The sequence below is a fragment of the Amblyomma americanum genome, chromosome 1 (genome assembly GCF_052857255.1).
Source record: "Amblyomma americanum isolate KBUSLIRL-KWMA chromosome 1, ASM5285725v1, whole genome shotgun sequence".
Classification (NCBI taxonomy): domain Eukaryota; kingdom Metazoa; phylum Arthropoda; class Arachnida; order Ixodida; family Ixodidae; genus Amblyomma; species Amblyomma americanum.
Window position 1 is genome coordinate 528117107 of NC_135497.1, and position 18786 is coordinate 528135892.

Consider the following 18786-nt stretch of genomic DNA (forward strand, 5'->3'; position numbering starts at 1 on the left):
CGCAGTTGCCGCTAAACTACCTTCATTATTTTTGCGACTATTTGCGCTGCGTTGAGAACCAACGCCAGAGCCATATATTCCTTCATTGGCCAACGCATATGTATGCACTAATACGCTGAGACCGCAACGCATTGCACTGTTTCGCTCAGTGGCTGTATTACGGGACGCGTACGCACCTACGCACCGCAAATGATTGGCTTCAGGCACTCTTTAGGGCATCGATGTTTCTTGAACTTGGCGCCAAGTAGCAGACGACAGTATGTATCGTTTTCATATTTTTTTCTTTCTTTTCCAATTTCGTCATACCATTCTGCGTTGACGTACCTTGGCAGCGCCGCGACGTATGTGTCACCGGTACGCCCCGCTCTGGGCGGATCAGCGAATATCGAGAATAGGGCCCCAGGTCGAAATAACACAAGCGTTATTTCAACTCATGACGTCGAATCCGGTTTGAAGAAAAGACGTCACGTCCGGCAATTTTTTTGCGGTTTGAGCCATGTTTGAGCCGAGCCGAGCATTGCTTTCAGTAGCACTATGGCCGGTTGGCGGAAAGAGCGCGCGATCATGTTGCACGTGAGCAATTTGTTCTTTCTATTTTTGGTATACACATACTGAGTGATTGCCTGTTATCTGACACTCGGCATTCCGTTGTCAACTTCCTAGCGCCCGAATATTTTGTGTTTGCAGATAACCCAGGACTAGCACTGAGCCCGCTTGCCCAGCAGTGGACCCAAAAGCCCGGAGGGAAAGACTCATCTGTTTTATCCTAAGTCCTGCTCAAGCTCTGTGCAGGTCTACAGAAAAGAGCATGCACTGAGCGTGTTTTTATATCTCTTGTCAACCCAGCCCATCATAACTCATGGTCATGTAAAACACACATAATTGCCAGCTTTTGCGTGCTCCCGAAAAAAGGCGGGAAACTTTTGACAACAGTCCAGTTGAACCACGACCGGCTTTTCGTAAGTTGAACTAACCGTTTGTGCGATGAGTTTTGTACGCGGTCGATTTTTTGTGGCCCCGCGACTGGGAAAGTCTGTAGAGTGTTGACTTAATGCTGCACTTTACAATTGTGTGCTTCTGTTACAATTCGCTTTCTAAAACAGTTGCAAAGATTGTGGCTAGATAAGTGATTACGCTTTGGTGTCTGCAGAGCGAAACATGTTCTTCTTTTAAATTCATATTTATTTCAGAAAATAGCACTTGAAAAACTGACAGGCAGTTTTCTGGTATGCACGGACCTTCCCGATTCCTGCTTCGAGTCCAGCGTTCGCCTGCTGGCGCAGAGGCTGAACAAATGGGACGTTAAAATGCTGAGGCAGCAAAGGCTTTAAGGCGCCACAAGGTGAGCCCTCCGCCTTCTGTGAGAATTTTAAAATGATTGCTGTGCCACCTGCACCTAGCATCGGTTTTACGTGGGGAAGGTGTTTGGACCCAGGTAGCCTACTAGCATGGAGCGCATGAGGCAACTGGAAAAGCAAGCTTCCTTTTAAGGCGTCTAATCTTGAGACCTTTTTACAGCTGATGCTGTAAAGAGGCCTTAGAGAGATGAACATTGTGGATAATGTGCTTGATGTCCTTTGACTGTTTGGTAGCTTATGAGGTGCATAAAGCTCACAAGGCACTGTTGCAGTGTGTGACAGGTCATTGTGGTGATATTAGAAGACATAGTACAGCACAATGGGACAGAGAAAACGAGCACACAGGATAAACGCTCGTCCTGTGGGCTCCTTTTCTTTGTCTCGTTGTGCTGCGCTATGTCTTCTAATATGCTATACCAACAAGCCCAAACTACCACTTTCTTAAGATTGTGGTCATGGTAGGTTTCTTTGATTTGGCTGCACTCTCTGCACTAGTTCTGTGAAGTTCCGCGGTGGTGCCGGCAGCGGGCAGCGTCAGTTCAGGCAGTTCAAATGCAGCTTGGCACTGGCCGCTTCCAAAACAAATGGTCGAGTGCAGGCCCGATTGTCCAATAGCCTTGCTGTCATCATGAAATTGCAGCCAACTGCATGCCGCTGACACCAACGACCACCAGATTCCTGAAACACTTGGAAGAATTTTCAACTAGCAAATCGGTATGAAGTTTTGCCATGAACCTGCTCTAGGAAATCGTCATTTCACACAGTAATTTAATTGCTGGCTAGTCTGCCACACACTGATTTCAAGGTGATTGCACACTGCTTTTCAATGAATGCGAAATCCTGACATGATAGCATCTGCAAATGGTAGGAGACAAGGCCTTTTGCATTTTTAAGGCAAAGGTTTGTGCCACGTTCTCTTTTATATTTTTGTCTTGCCCCCTTTCCCCCTTTCTTTTTTTTTTTGATGTTATGAATGCAGTGTTTTAGCAACAAGCTTGAATTAGCACCTTCGAAAAATTTTTTTGCTGGTCTACACGTGATTGTCTCTATGTCCAAGTTTTGCTCCATTTCCTAGTTCCTGGCATTTATTGGCACTTTCACTTCATTAAAACTTTTATGACTGTGCTGGCAGAAATTTTGGAAAGTTTCTTTTCTAGCGCTTGCAAGTAGTTTCCATATTTTCGTTTTCCATGGGGCTGAAGTTTCATGGCAGGTCCAGTCCGTTAGCCATTTCTTAACGTTTTCAGATACTTTGTCCCGTAACACTTGTGCATTGTGGAAGAGCCGCAGCTGCTCTTAAGATGCTTTGTCTCCTTGCCTTTGTGCAGAGCAGCAGTGGCGTTTTCTCCGCAGTGCTCAGGTACATGTGGGCAAAGCATCCAGAAATGATGACTAGCTTGGCTGGCATTTTCTCTCGGTCTCTGAATGCATCGTATGATCAGAATTTGGCAAAATTATGGACATGTATACCAGGGAATCGTTTCAAAAAGTTATCCAGGATTTGTGTTGTGAATAAAAATAGCACAACACGCATAATTTTTGGCTTTGTGAAACTGCAGATTACACGAACCGAAACAGAACAGCAAGGTTCTACTGTATTTCTATGAAGGGCTGTGATGGTTTTAAAGGGTGTCTAGCAACCTAGAGCTGTCAGAGGGATTTGTTTACCTGAAAAAATCTGAGAATTGTGAAGGATACCATCAAGAAAGTGGCCAAGTCTGGGAAAAGGACGGACTGAAATTAACGCAGGGGTCTGGCGCGAGTTTTAATGCCGCTGTGAGTGTCCATCACATGACCCGTTCTCATTGGCATGACATATTTTTGCTTCTAACGAGTATTAGGCATGGCAGCCTGTCTGTTTTAGCTGTCTTTTTCTTGACTTCAATTAAGTGAGAATTGTATATACTGGTTGCTTCTGTGCAGGTTGCCACACTCCTCATTAAATTTGGGCTGGTGCATATGAACAACACAGCTACGTTCAAAAGTATTTTCTGTGGAATAAGCCATAGTCATAGTAATGTGCAGAATTCATGCACTTTCAGTATGCTGATGCAAGGTGCCACGCCACCCTAGCGTGGCATCAAAATCGATCTGTAAATCTTGCTCTCAGGCCTCGTCAATCTTGTAGGCTATTGCAGAAACAAACAAATAGAGGCTAGTTCCTCTGCAGTTCGAGCCGTGATGACGAGGTCATCAAAAGCTGTTACTTTTTGTGTAAATCGCTTGGTGCTTTTCCCGTGGCATTGCTGCTATCGAAAGAGATGCCAGAGTGTGCCTTCATTGAAAATGCAGTGTTTCTCAATGATGAGCAAACCAACCTTTGTCAGCCCTCTTGTTCAAGGGTTCCTTCTTGAAAGCCTGAAATAATCTTTTGCAGTACAATGAGCAGTGTATGAAGCAACTAAAAGCATGCAGAGTGTTCCGTTTAGAAATTTTCCAGATTTTTCTCAAAGAAGAGTTGCTTGTTTCTTCTTTGAAAGCACATGTAAAGTCAGCACATATGGCCACCACTCTTGTGAACCATTAAAAGAAAGCAAGAACTTGTGAGCATAATTTTAACAAACTTCCACTAAAGTCCGGATCAGTCAGGCACTTTTCGTCCAGTGAGAAGGGAAACAGCTGCTGAAATTCCTGCACAGATTCCTAGTTTAAATGTGCCAGCATCTGTGGGTCCGTTACGACCAGGGATTCCAGTGTGGTGAAACCCATACACAACGAGTTAAGCGGGCCGTGTCCCGTCAAGAATGCGGCACTTGGGGCAACATTCCACGGCTGTAGGTGACACAAGGGAGTGTGGAAGAGGTCATCTTGTTAGTGCTCTCACTCTTGCTGTAGCTTAAGCTGCTGTTCATCGATTCTTTGTGTCATTTTTATGTTTCTCAACAATGCCACGTCACGTTATACGCCTTTTCAGTGTCTGAACTGTGACAAGAAGAGCATCTCCACCTCAGCCGTGGCCTCGTGCTTGTGTGCTCGCCTCGGCTGCGGGAGGTCGTGGGTTCGATTCCCGTGGTCTCCAGTCCACCAGCCAGTTAATCCAATGAGAACAGGCGGTCCCCCGGCCTGGTGCTCGGATCTCCAGGGGTGCACTGCATGGGAAGGATAGCTTGCGCCTCAAAATTCGCATCAAATGCGGGCACAAAAACGACTCCACGTGGTTAAAACCCACACACAGTCCAAATCTCTCGACGTGTGGCAGTTACAAAACTTACAGCGTTCATGAAACGTTCACTTCTCTAGCCTCACGAGAGATGTGCAATAGCACTCTCCGCTCACAAACCCCCTTCGAGCAAAGTGCACCGGTATTTGCTCGCTACCGATGTGGCTGGCTCACACGCATCGGCAGGTGTGCATGATGGGTTAAAAAAAACTTTGCTTTGCTTAAACCTGGAGTGACGCGATAGCTACAGCTGGCCGCGTGGAACTTGGTCACGTGGCAAACGACGTGGTCAGCTACGGCACCGCGCCGGCAGCGGCTGCTCAGCACCACGTGACAGCATGACAGCGCCGCCACGGAAGGCTCGAAATGCTAGCGTAGAGTAGCTATTGCTACAAAAAAGATGGGCTTCTACCGCACAAGGCGGATTTAGGGTTGCTTGACGGCGGAACTTATCTCTGATTCGTCAAGGCAACGGTTTGGTCGAAGACCCTCTTCCCAAGCATCTCGCCTTAGATGAGCCGAGCACCATGCCGGGGGAAATCTTGTGCCCATTAAAACACCGGTGGGTACCCGGCGGCACTTTGAATCGAACACAGCACCTCCCGAATGTGAGGCGGATGCTCTACCACAAGGCTGCGCTTCTGTGTTATGATCTTCGCCAAACGGCCAAGAAATGAAAAGCCGAAAGATTGTCGTTCGGCAGCTTACAAAGTCAAGCTGTCATGTTTTTTTCCTGAACACAGTTATGGCTCAGACAAATTGTACCATTCTACATGATTTCCCCTCATTAATTGAGATGCTCAATAAGCTTTAGGATGTGATAAATGATGAATAGGAATGAAATATTTGTGTGAAATGTTTCTTTTCATCACTGCATTTTGTGGAAACATGTTTGTATTATAATTTCAAATATCTGTTTTAATACTTGAACTACTCGAAAATAAAACAAATCGCAGTACTGGCCGGCATTTCTAAAGGCCCTGATATTCACAGCATGTGTACGAGAGCAGACGATGCAGCGGTCTCTGTGTCACTACTTTTGGAGCCCACATGGCCAGGGTTGCTGCTCTTCCTCGGGAGTGACGTCATAGCGCACCCTGAAACCGAAATCGCTCAGTATAAATAATGCAATAGTATTTAGTGCGCATATTTGAATTGCAGAGCACGTATTACGCACCTGGTGGGAGTATGCTATGTTTGAAACTAAGAAGAATCCAGCTAAAAATTTGGTGGCTTCGCCCCTTTAAGGTTTTGGGTTTGGCATATGGAACTTGTCACCTCCTGTGTGCCAGCGTCAGATGCCTTTCAGAAACCCTTTCATTTTGTCTTGACTATTTTCATTAATTCTTGGTCTCTGCCTTGTACATACTTCTTTTTGTGTGTGGTTTCTCCAGCAGATCTTGAACAATGTTTCTTTGATCCTTTTTTCGGGGATCTTTCTAATGTCCGTATGCAAAGCCACTACAGGAGTGCGTGGGCTGCTGCTGTAGTATGCTGGGAGATGTCCTTATCTTTTTTTCTCTCATATGCATTCTATTTTTTGTGTAATTGTTTGTGGGTTCTCTTAGTGGTTTATTAGTTGCATATTATTGTTCTGAGTTTGCATACTTTTTTCTCTTTTCATGGCATGACTGACACTAGTGGTGGGACTGCAGCAGCCGACCTTGCATGGCGCGACATTCTCTGGTCCCAGGCACCTATTCCCTGTTCCAGGCTACTGGCTCAAGATTGTGCCCACAAGTCTGCACCTTGGCCTACAGGCAGAGTCGCATTAGACCCACATCGGCCAATACTTCCGTGCCAAGTAAAGTATTCCTACCGACATGCCTTGTCCGTAATTGATGAAGCGTATGAATAAATGAGTAACAACTTCGTCAGTCATATAGAAAAACCGTGTTACAAAGCAGTGTCTTTTTTTAAAACCATACCCAGCCACCACATTGTTTCCTCTGAGTAACCTACTCATCTTTGAGGTTAGTGCTTGCCGTGTGTCGCATCACAGTCTGAAGTGTTGCTGCAGAACCACATATTACTTTCCTGTTTATGCCATTTCAGCAGAAAATGCTCCATAAAGGTAATGAGCAAAAGAAATTTCACCAACATGCTGCTTTGAGGCAACTGTTAAAACAGTGCTGAAGCCCAATGAAAATATAAATCAGGTAATGAACAGGATGTTTGTGGGCACTGCACGTGTCTACTTTTAATGCATAGGAGGGGCCAGTTTCAACTTTTTTACAGGTGGGCAGTGCCTTTTCTAATTGTGTCACCACTGAGTATGGGATGCTTGTACCCATACCACCACCTCACTCAGTACTTGAGCATTGACAGTGCTAGGGAAGCTCTTGCTGAACTTTGTAATCGGGCGGCCATTTGAATTGAGTGTTCCTTGTAGGTATTTTACAGAGGAAAAGTCCTAGCAGTGCTGCGGGGATTGCAACTCGCAAACGAGGCAGATTCTGTAGCACTTGGCCCTTGCTGGCAGTTTTTGAAATTGGTATTGCCCAAAACTGCACTGTAAAAGAGCATAAAGAAAACGATGTTTTCCCACAGTAATTAATGTCATGCAACATTACATGCAAACCATCACATGGCCAGCTTTTACATTGTCTTCAGGTTCAAAACATCTGCCAGTTTCTATACGGTAGCTTCAGCCTGTTGCATTGGAAAACTACATTTCTCTAGAAAGCAGTTTTTTTAGCAGGAATTGGGTTAAACCCAGTGTTGGCGGTAACATGTTACAAGTACTGGCGTTACCGGTACTGCGTTACTTTTTTCGGTAACTTAGTAACGTACTCGTTACCATTTCGGAAGTGTAATGGGTAACATACTTACGTTAACATTTTTCGGTAACATGAGGTGTCACATTACTAGTTACTTTTTGTTCCAGTTGTGGCCCACTCCACCCCCCATTTTTAGAAAAAAAAAGCACAGAGCACCTTAAGTGATGTTCTAAATAAACAAAATGTACAGGTGCTCTCGAAGACTCTTGTTGCAGCTCGCATGCATGCCAGATAACACCTGCCCTTGACGACGCACCCAACTAAAAAAAAAAAGACAGAATAGATGCATTAAGCACCAAATAGGCTCAGGAACACGCATTCACACACTTGCCTTCACCGGCCTCCCCTTCTTAAACCACTCACACACACAACTCTCTTAAGAGTGGAAGCATGCCGAGCATTTTGGAGCATCAAATTTTTCTGATTAACCATAAATTTGTTGAGAGTTCAGCGATATTTTTTACGAAGTTATAATTGATGATGAAGCGTCATTTTGTGTTTAATGTCACATTCAGAAAATGGCTTCACCATGTGCCACAGAGTTACAAGCCATCACATCTACAGGCAACTTTAGGCCACTATACATTGCTAAGCTGCTGCACATTTGTGCAAAGTATTCTAGTTCAATCAGAATTTCGCGTAAAATCTTGTTTGGACTAGAAGTTTTATGTGGAATGTGAGCTTTATAAAATTGTTATTGCAAGTTCTTAATTTGAAGGCTAATTAAAATTAATGGCCATGAAGTAATGGCAAAGTAACATGCGGTACTTTTTTTCGGTAACGATAACGCGTTAGCTTTTTTGTAGGTAACGTAGGCCGGTAACGCGCTTCTTTTTTTTTAGCGTAACAAGTAATGTATGCAGTTACTTTTTTTCGGTAACACCTACAACACTGGTTAAACCTGGTTTTCATGATTTATGCTTCGGGTGCACAAACTGGGTAATATTGGGCTTTAACAGCTAACAAGAGGCCCTAAATATTTGCTAAATTTGATTTATAGTCTTCTCTTATTCTTGTGAGCTATCTTTCCTTTCCTCAAGCAGAACAGCGACCTAGCTGAGCTAGGTGGCTGAGTGAATTTGCATCACCTGTTAATGTCAGATTAATTTTTTGCTTGTTCTAACTTTTCTCAGCTGCTGAGGGCTATTATTGCCAGTTAGGTGTGTAAGGTGCGTACTGTACACAGAAAGGAAAATTGCTTAATTCAAACCTGCGGTGCTTACAAACTGGCACTTCGCTCCTGTCAAAATCGCATATTTCAGAGCGACAAAGCTGCCGGTAATATAAGCGTACGCAACGGCCGTAGAGCTTGCCTGTCCTGACCGATGAAGCATGGCAATGCAGCGTGCTGCATGCGGCCATCGTGGAGAACCACTCGTCCACTACCCCAGTCACAATAAGGTGCTTTCGAAGTGCAGTTTCTCTCTCCAGCTGCGCTCCTGTTCATATCACGACGTGGGACCAGTTTATTTTAGCATATGCAGGGCCGATCGAGTGGAATCTGTGAGGCACCGCTATTAATGCTGTCAGTGCTGATGAGCGGTTGCAAAAGAATGAAAAGACCCGTACCAACCACTCTGGTCGGGCTCTCGCTATTCCGAACTCTGTGTAAACAACCATTTTTCGGTCCCCTTGCCCTTCGTTTCAAATCAGCATAATTTGAACACGTTTTCGGTCACATAATGGTTTGAAGTATCGAGACGCCGAATGTCTGACCATTGGCACGTGGCCGTACATATATTTCCCACCCATAGCGCGCACACAATTTGTCCCTAAATGTAATGCCCCTTGGATATATTGTCTTCATCTCCAAAAGACTTGTCGCATCTCCAAAAGACTTGTCGCAAATCTCAAAAGTTTATTATAGCAACAAATTTATATATAACACTGCTCAAATGGAGCACGGCTACAAAACCACCGCCGCACACACGCGTTCCACTATCTTGGCGCTCTTAATTCAGTTCCAATAGATTGACCAAAAGTTTGAGCTTTAAAAGCGAGCATGAAACAACGAGAGTTGACTGTGTGAGCGTGTGTTTGAGGAAGGATCACGCATAAAGGCATTACTACTAAACGCACTGATCGGCACGTGCTTGCATGCGGCACAGCGAAACGGTGATATTGATACGAGATATAATTCTGCAGCTGTTGGGGGGGGGGGGCTTCTAGCCCTCGCAATGAAAAGAGGCAGGATTGATTTTTCCCTTTGCAAAAAAAGCATCTAGTAGAACCCCACTGTTTACGTTCGCGGTTGCTGCGTTTTACCCGGTGCTACGTTTTATTTTTTATTTTTTCATATGAGGCCAGATAGTCCAGCTACCACAGATTAAGCCCCTACAACTGAAATTCGATCGCTTATATCTGTTACATAATGCAGTTATTGCATAGTTCCCTTGTAGTACGTCGTGAAAGACATCTCACGATGGTAGTTTACACCGTCCCGGAATTCATTCCATTCGCACGTAATGGCGACGCCGGCCAGAAAAGGCAAGAGTACACACGTACTCTAGTGCTTAATTTTTGTTCACCGCTGCATTCGGCGACTTCTGGAAGGAAGCACCCAGGCCAACGCCAACACACTTACAGGCCATGTTATTTTTGTGCGTCTGTTGGCACAGTTACATCGACGCTGCGACGACAGCACAAAAACTGAACTATGCCGTGGCAGACGGCACAAACAGCGCTCTACGAAATGCGGTTGCGTGGGTTGGCTCCGACAATTTTGTTTCTGCCATCCGCGTTATTCTTGTCACCTGCACCTTAAAATACACAATTTATAGATTCCAATAGGCGATGATTCTAGGGGATTAATGCGGCCACCGCGATAGCAGCGAAGAAGGGCACGCATACTGCATCTTCGCACTCTCTAGGCATGCTCCCTCTTCATTGCTAAATCCCTTCCACAGACAGCTGCTCAGGCTAACCGAGACTCGTCGCAGTGCGTTTCTGAAGCTTTGCACATATGCAGAACGATCGTGAGAACCACACACTAATTCCAGAGAAGCATATGGTGCATATGTCACAATAATAAATAAACTGCACGCAGCGCTGCACAATTTTTTTCACGCTAAACATTCGGCTACTACGTTTCCTGGCTGTTCTGTTGTTTTTTTTCTTTTCGTGGTCCCATGAAAAACACGACGGTAATGTTCTGTTGCATTCAACCCTTTGGTGCATTTAACATTTATATATGAACACGAGTGCAAACTCAACTCTCACCTCAGGTTGTACTTGCAGGCCAAAAATTGAACTTCATATTGCCTCTGGAACTTTAAATAAAATAAGTAATGTTTTGCTGTATATCTAATGAGATCAAATCATCTTTGGAATACCAAATTTCATCTATATGATTCAGCACATTAGCATACCAAAAAATCATATATTTTGATGTCAGGTGTACATGGCCCATAGGGCCATCCTCTCCCAGATGCACACAAATCACGAACGTCACCACCTGGACGATAAGACCACAGATGTCACACATGCTCAAGAATGCTGATTCCATGGCGGCAGCTAAAGTTTTTCGGCCAGAAGAATGGGTAACAGGGCGAGTTGATGCAGGTTGATCGCTTGCAACAGAGAAATAATCACTAGAGAAATGCATCCCAGTATGTGCACTCACAACTGCAGCTGAACTAGATTATTGCGATGTGAAATATGTAGTATTTAGGGAAGATGAAAATAAGTAAGGCATGCATTGCACAGAACAAAAAAATAAATGCCATTCAGCAGGTGCATGTGAGAGTTTTCAGTGGCAAGGTATATATATGCCAAGCCTAATTTACCTTCTTGAAGGTATCCTACATGCTATAATCACTCAAAAATTGATAGTTTACAGTGTGTTTCTCTGAAGACATGATAATTTTTAAAAAGATTTTTTTGTGTTTAAACAGCGCGTCAAAATAAACTAACATGAGTTATTTAACCAGCAGGCTGGTAATCTAATACATGAGATTTAATTTTTTACCAATTACAGTAATGTGCCTTACTTATTGAAAGGTTCATTATAACTGACCGTAATATCCACATCAGTTTTTAGATTTTTCAAAATATTATTCTCGTTGTGGCTGCAGCGCAATGAGTTTACGGTGCCCAAATGGGTGAAACCGCATGGGCCAGAAGGGCTTGCAGCCACGCTTACAAGTGCGTACCCAGCTATCTCCTCTAGCAGTTCCCGCCACGGGCACTAAAGTATAGATACATTTTATTCTCTGTTACTGTTTTTCCAAGTTCAGCCGGTGTCAAAGGAGATCTCTTTAAGAGCTAGTATTCCTTATAAAAAAGAACGAATCAAAACTAGGACACATCTTGCACACGAAGATTACAGCAGAAGCCTTAACACAGCTGCAGTGCATTCCTTCAGGCTTTCAACTGGTACCAACTGAAAATGTAGACTATTGGAAATCTGCCATGCTTATGAAGTTGACATACTGTTGGTCCAAGACAGAAGCATTTAGCTTCTATTAAGTCGCTAACTGGAACTGTTTGCCGTTGTGTTTCAGGTGCAACTCAGTTTTGATTATAGTTTCACTTAGTTCTAACTGGAACAATGCTTTGGAAGACAAGGTGTGCCATCACATATAAGCAAACAACTATGATTCTTTGTTTAAAACTGTGGCCAACAGCTTTTTTGTCGTGACTGTGTGATCTTGATTCATATGAGCTGCAACTGTGCCAAATTCTAAATTTAGGATGTTTCCCTTGTGTGTATGTAAATCCAGATGGCAATTACGCAGTGAAGGCAAATTATATTTCACCTTAACTAGCTGATATTATATCTTCTCGACCGCAGAAAAATAAAAAATAGGTTTAAAGCTCCTTCAAGTAAGGGCTGTAGCAATATAAGACCTATTACATTTTCAATGAAAGGTATGGAATTTTTATCAAGCAGAAAGAAACAATAGGGATTAAACTGTAATGCGGGACATAGGTCATATTATTACTTGGGCCTCACAAAGCTGAACTTTTCTCATTAAATAGGAGTAGAAATAATTTGCTTATTATTAACATGTCAGGTTGAAAGCTCTTGAAATTTGTTATCAAAGCTGCTGAGGCAAGAAAACTATGTCTTAAAAAATCTTAATAAACGTCTTAATAAACTACTACTATAGCATTAAAGAATATGCCAGGATATTTGATTCAGTTCACATGTTCTATAGGTATACAGCTGCAGGAGAGAGAACCATGGCTAAGTAAAAATACCACTATCTATAAGCCTTCCTGAAACAGATCATTTTCTTGTGTGTTAACTGAAATTCCATTGTCAGAAAACCATTTAATCACACAATTTACATTCTCCCGCGACTAATGCATTGCTCTCTCAAAGTGTGCTTGATCTGTGAGCAAAACTGTGCTCTCCATGCACTGGAAGACCAAGCACCTTAAGTTATCGAGGTGAAACCATTCGTTATTAAATTTTTTTAAAGAATACGGACGGTGAAATAGAATTCAGTGGTTTACCAGCCTCTATATATTGGCAGTTTATCACCAGGTTCGGTTTGGTTATTTAATCTAATAATAAACGATCATGCGAAAAATTCTTAAGGATAGCAAAAAAGGACCTTAAAAGCCAAGCAAGTACAGTTTGCTTGGTAAAATCTCATAGCTCACTGCACCAATGATTTTCTGAACATTGAGAAAGAAAGCGCAGTTAAACAATTTCTCAAATGACGAATACAGCGCATTTGCAAATTTGCCAAGAAAAAATGCAATGCCCCTTCCTGTAATATAGCCATATTGACGATTCGAAAGAACATGGAATGTGAAAAAATTTTGTCATGCATTCAAATAGGAATTTTTCTAGTATTTGTGATGGAATCATAACAGCTAGGTAAATTTTTTAGTTGCTCTCAATGCATTCTTTTGCCTTCCCTTGAATAGTGACCCATATAGAAGCTTTACAGATCATATTACGGCATTTTCCTGAACCTCATCAATCAAAAATATCAGAATGTTTGCAAAAGCACGATGATTTTATGGTAACAGTGAAGCGGGCTTATTTCACCAGAAACTGCACTCACCTGGCCAGATTCCCTTTCGAGGGCCTCAGAAGATATGTTAAAGCAGGTAAAGGTTTTTTTAAATGTGCAGTTGTTGAGTTAATTCCATTCTCGCTGCAGCCTGAAACATTGACTGAAATTATCAGCTTTTTATGCAGGATCATGCAGCAAACCATCAGTACAAGGCAAGACTCTATCTCTTCTGTGAAGGAGCTAAGTGTGTGACATCTTTGCAGCGTTTTTTTTTTTTTTTCAATTAATAATAACACTAACAATAATAATAATGCCTTATATGCATTAAAACAACGTTATGTCTAAGAAACGCTTCTAAAATACTTCAGATGCAACTGCAGCACAAGCACCCAGATTCACATAAAGCCGACACAAAATAATCGTCTTGTGGCAACATGAGAGGATCTCTATTGTAGCCTTCCTAATCCAGACAAACCTCTCACTGCTCCCCAACTTCGTATTCTTCAGTGCATCATTTTAAGATACACCTCTCACCCCTGGCCATTGTTTTGTCTACCATCTCAGAGCCTTCCCTACTTGCCCCATTAGCACCAATCCCTATGCTAACCTGGAACGTTCTCTTTCCTCCTGCCCCGTTGCCTTTCAATTACAGCATTACCCAAAGCCTCGGACAAGCTGATATTAAACAGTTGGGTTTGGTGGCCCTGGTACAGGATGTCCATGGTGCTAAGTGTTGCGTCATAATAAAGCTGTTTCTCTTTCACATGCACACACGCGACTTCTGCAGCATCCATCCATGCGTGTCTTCCTTAATTCGAATGTGGATGTTTGTGCTGCAGTTACACCCAAAGTATCAAAACAACTTGCCTGAAAACATCGTTTTCCTCCTAATATATTTTGCTTACTGGTGATTATATTGCAGTGCTTATGTATTTTTTGGCTTGGTGGGTGCCATTTATCAAACTTTTTTCCCTGTGTATAAATTAAATGGGTGATTTGTTGCTTTGTCTGATGTCTTTAAATAATGGTGCTCATTCACCTACTTCTATTTTTGTACCGTATATAGGACAGGTGACCCCCTTGCTTGTTCTGCTGTTCAATATGCAAGCAATGAGTATGTGTGCAGTTTATATCCAAGTTGAACGAGACCACGCTTGTCTGTGGTTTGGCTTTATGGGGTTTATCATCCCAAAGCGACTCGGGTGTGAGGGACGCTGTAGTGGTGGGCTCCGGATAATTTCAATTACTTGGGGGTTGTTTATGACTTATCGCACAGGAAAGGCCTGTAGCATTCCATCTTCATTAGAACGAGGCCAAAAGGGACAGGATCAAACCTATGTCTTTCAGGTAAGCAGCTGAGCACCGTAACCACTTTAGTCACCTCGGCGGCTTGCCCATGCTTTTAATTTAGTGCTCTGGTGTATACATTGCATTCGTCATCACCTTTTGAGTCACCTCATCAAGCACTAAGAGCAATAGGTTTTTGTGGCTGCTCCCTCCTTGCACGAGAAAAAAATTCAATTTGAATTTGAAAAAATTATGTATTAAAATATTTCGTTTCATCGCCTTACTTATTTACTCTCAAGGCTCAAGTGCATTATTAAGAGAAATGGCTGAACAGAACAAATTATTAACCCAACAAATCAGTTAGTTTTCTTTAAGGTGATGTTATGACGATCACAGCGATGAAGGCAAAAAACGTGCTTGCAATCGTTAATTGTGTGTTGAAAAAATGAATTGGAATATATATTGTATGACATGAGAGAACACAGTCTTGAAACGTGATCATCACGTGATAAAATGTAGGGCTCATTGTAGTGCTCATGAAAGGCTGAGCATCACTGCACAAGCAAAAATAAGTAAATGTTGTAAAACAGAAAACAAGACTGACTGTAGTGTTCAAAACTGAATGTTAAAAAAAGGAAAGAAAACAGGCAAAAATGTATAGTAAAGCAAAAGAAATATCAATATTCAGTCATGACAAATTTGGCATCAAAGGACATTTGTAATGTTTAAAACATTTTGGCATCCTAATATCTCTTCCAAATTTCAGCAAGAATTGTGTACAATTTTAGAATGTGCAGTAAAATAATTGTTTTGATCCAAGTTTAACATTAGTCTTTGCTGCTTTGTCAACGCCAAAGACTGATAAAATTTTTCTCAAAACTTGTAATATCTGTAAGTACAGTCTGAAACACTTTACGTATAACATGACCATACCTCTGAATTGTCTTGTTGAGATTTTAGGGCATCGTCAGCGGTGTCTACCACTCATATTAATAAGAGAGCAAGAGCTGCATTACAACTATCCAGCATTAAAATAATCATTAAACTGCAAAATCAAATGGCCCCAGTTGAAGGATGCATTGTGCATACTTACAGAAGCACTTACTGTGGAACTTACAGAAGTAAGTTCCAGTGGTTCTTGTTAAGCTGGTCCCAAGACGTGATCCCAGCTCTTTTTAACAGCAGTTCAACAAACCTTAACAGAAGCACAAATTTAGTGCCATGCAATTGTGGCTGGCCATGCGCATGTCAAGGACCTCATTGCTATAGCAAGTACACCATACATAGATATCGACACAGTAGCAAGATTTATTACAATGAACAAAAGCTTTTCCTTGATGCCAACCAATATGAATTTGCCAATTTTGAGTCTTTTCGTGACACTTATGGCAAAGTGAAGTGTGCCTTCACAATTAGTTCTGCTTATATGCATTTCTTACAAATTGACTTATTGAGAAAGTTGGCTTAGATCTGAAGAAAGCATATCAGTCTGAGCAGTTAAGACACACAAACAAGGAATGAAAATATGATAAATAAGCTGCAACAAACCACTTAATTTCATACTGAGACTGAGCGCTCGTGTCTCGTGGTGTTTCTATGTGGTGTTGTTCCCTTGTAAAGAATCTAGCGCTCCCCAGTTTCAGTATGCACGACCAACTGGCCCCCCCCCCCCCACAAAGCTTTACTTGGCAATTTATTTCCTGTTCATATTATTACGCTATTATACCCGGTATCCTAATCTCTTAAAAGACGTTCAGTCTCACAAGCAAGCGAATGTGCTTTAAAGTGGGGGGGGCATACTCCATTGAAATGCCATCTAGCATGCCCTACTTACAGAAGTATCCCCACAGAACACCGCAGCAGTACACCAATTGTCTGGAATGTTTTTCTGCCACCCTTGCTTTCTGCCAACACAAAAAGTGCGTGTATTCAGGCAGGACAGCTTAAGAGAAGTGGTACAAAACGGATTCCGAACCTGCTTTTTGACGTCATTTGTGCAATATGTTGTGGGAGCAGGGCACAACTGCTGTTAGCTTAGGTGCATAGGGCGCACTTTGTCGCGGAGTTCCCATTTTGCGTTAAAGGTAGAATGAAACTTGGGTCACTGATCATGCCGAACACATTGATTTACATTTCGAAACCCTTACAGGTTTCTTGTTCACAATTAAGGACCCATCATGAAAGAAGAAGCTTATGTAGCCTTAACTAATCGGCGCAATGACTTTGCATAGGCCTGGTGAAGGCTTCTCTTTGTTCTGTTGAGTGTATTCAGCATGGTCTCTATTGTTATGGATTCCAGGTCCAGCCACGCTTATTTCAGTGGCAACAATTTCCACATTATCGCAAGAAATTTCATGCCCTGTTTGTGCATGTTCTGCCACAGCACTTGAGGCTGTTTGATTCCTCCCGAAATCATTGCAGTGCTCTTAGCTGCCTTGGTAGATTTCCTGTCTCCCCGATGTAGACTGAGTTACAATTGTCGCAGGGTATATTGTAAACAATTCCAGGAACTTCAAACGAGGCAGAGCATCTTTAACATTTGCAAGATCCCCGTGCAATTTAATAGTTAGCACGTGGGCAATATTCACCTAGTGCCTTTCGAAGACTTGTGCCCTTCGCTTATGTCTAGAATGTACAGGGCCGTCCACCCTTAGTATGAATACAATGGATGGATGGATAAGGCTGCACTCTTAAGGTTCAAGCCACCTAGCCATGACTTGTGAAATTTTACTCTTGTCTGGACTTTAGCCACCAATCAGATAGCCTTCGCTTGGTTACTTCTACCAACTTAAAATCTACTTTTCCTTTACTGTCTTTAAACCCCAATGCTTTAAATGAGTCAGCCCTGCTGCTTTCAACTGTAGGGTGAAGCCCTTTACAGAGAAGTGTCAAGTGTTCAGAGGCATCCTTCTCCTCTCCGCACACAATACACAACATTTCTATCTCGTGGTACCTGACTCTATATGTCTTAGTCCACAAAACTCCCGTCCTGGCCTCAAACAACAAAGAGCTTCCCTTCAACTATCATAGATATTTTCTTTGGCAATTTCCTTCTTAAAAATCCTGTATGTTCCCAGTGCCGGTTTTGTCAGCATCCCTGTTTTCCACAGAGCTCTGTCCGTTTATGTAACCTTTTTCTTAACCGATAATTGCTGATTTGCCCCCTGACTGCTGTCCAGATATTTGCTTGTCAATTTTCTAGTTCGCTTTCTCCATTTCGTGTCAACATTCTTTATATACAGGTATCTGAAAACTTTCCTAGCCCACTGCTTTTCCCCCATTTTTCATAATCGCTCCTCAAATGCTATCTTACTGCTAGCTTCTCTGCTCTTGAACAACGCCCATCCCATATCACCCTGTACCCCCTGGTTTGGTGTATTGCCATGTGCTCCCAAAGCTAGCCTCAATACGCCGCGTTGTTTGATTTCGAACCTTGCTTGAACATCTGGTCTCATGCATAGGACCGCATTGCCGAAAGTCAGGCCAGGTACTATCACCCTTTTCCCGATCCCTCTTACCACTTCATAACTATTGTAATTCCGCAGTGCCCTGTTTTTCATGACAGCTGCATTCCTACTAGCTTTATTCATTACATATTTTACATGCTCTGTCAGATACTCAGCACTGTTATTTATCCACACCCCAAGATACTTGTACTCATTCACTAATTCTAGCGTGAACGCCTGTATTCTATGCTCGCCGCCCTCTTCATTAAATATCGTGACAGCAGATTTTTCCTTACTAAATTTGAAACCTAATCTATCTCCCTCTGTATCACATATGTCTATCAACTTCTGTAAATCTTCCTTTTTGTCAGCCATTTGCACTACATCATCCATATACATTAGTCCCAGTATAGACTGTTTAATCCATTCTTCTTGCTTGAAAAAGAAAGGTTGAAGCCTAGTCCACTCCTCTCTAGCTTGGTCTCCAACCCTTGCAGGTACAACATGAACAACAAAGGAGACAGAGGACATCTTTGCCTAAGCCCCCGCTGTAACTCTACAGGCTCTGATACAATTCTTTCCCATTTTATAAGCACTCTGGTACCTTCATATATATATTTTAAAAGATTAATTACTCCATCTTCCACATCCAATGTGCCCAGTATGTCCCACAGATACTCTTGAATAACGTTGTCGTAGGTTCCCTTAATATCCAGAAATGCTAGCCATAGGGGCCTGTGTTCCTTTTCAGCAATCTCTATACACTGCATCAATGAAAACAGA

General features: G+C 42.6%; 1 long non-coding RNA gene and 1 pseudogene across 1 annotated transcript; one reads left to right on the forward strand and one right to left on the reverse strand.

Moving 5' to 3' along the window:
* Nucleotides 1-1190: 1190 nt before the first annotated feature.
* Nucleotides 1191-14032, forward strand: LOC144116253 (uncharacterized). The gene is made up of 3 exons (XR_013311806.1): nucleotides 1191-1342; nucleotides 6160-6322; nucleotides 13923-14032. It is a non-coding gene; the product is annotated as an uncharacterized LOC144116253 (long non-coding RNA).
* A 1208-nt stretch (nucleotides 14033-15240) lies between these two features.
* LOC144107473 (uncharacterized) lies at nucleotides 15241-18514 on the reverse strand (annotated as a pseudogene).
* Nucleotides 18515-18786: the final 272 nt, after the last annotated feature.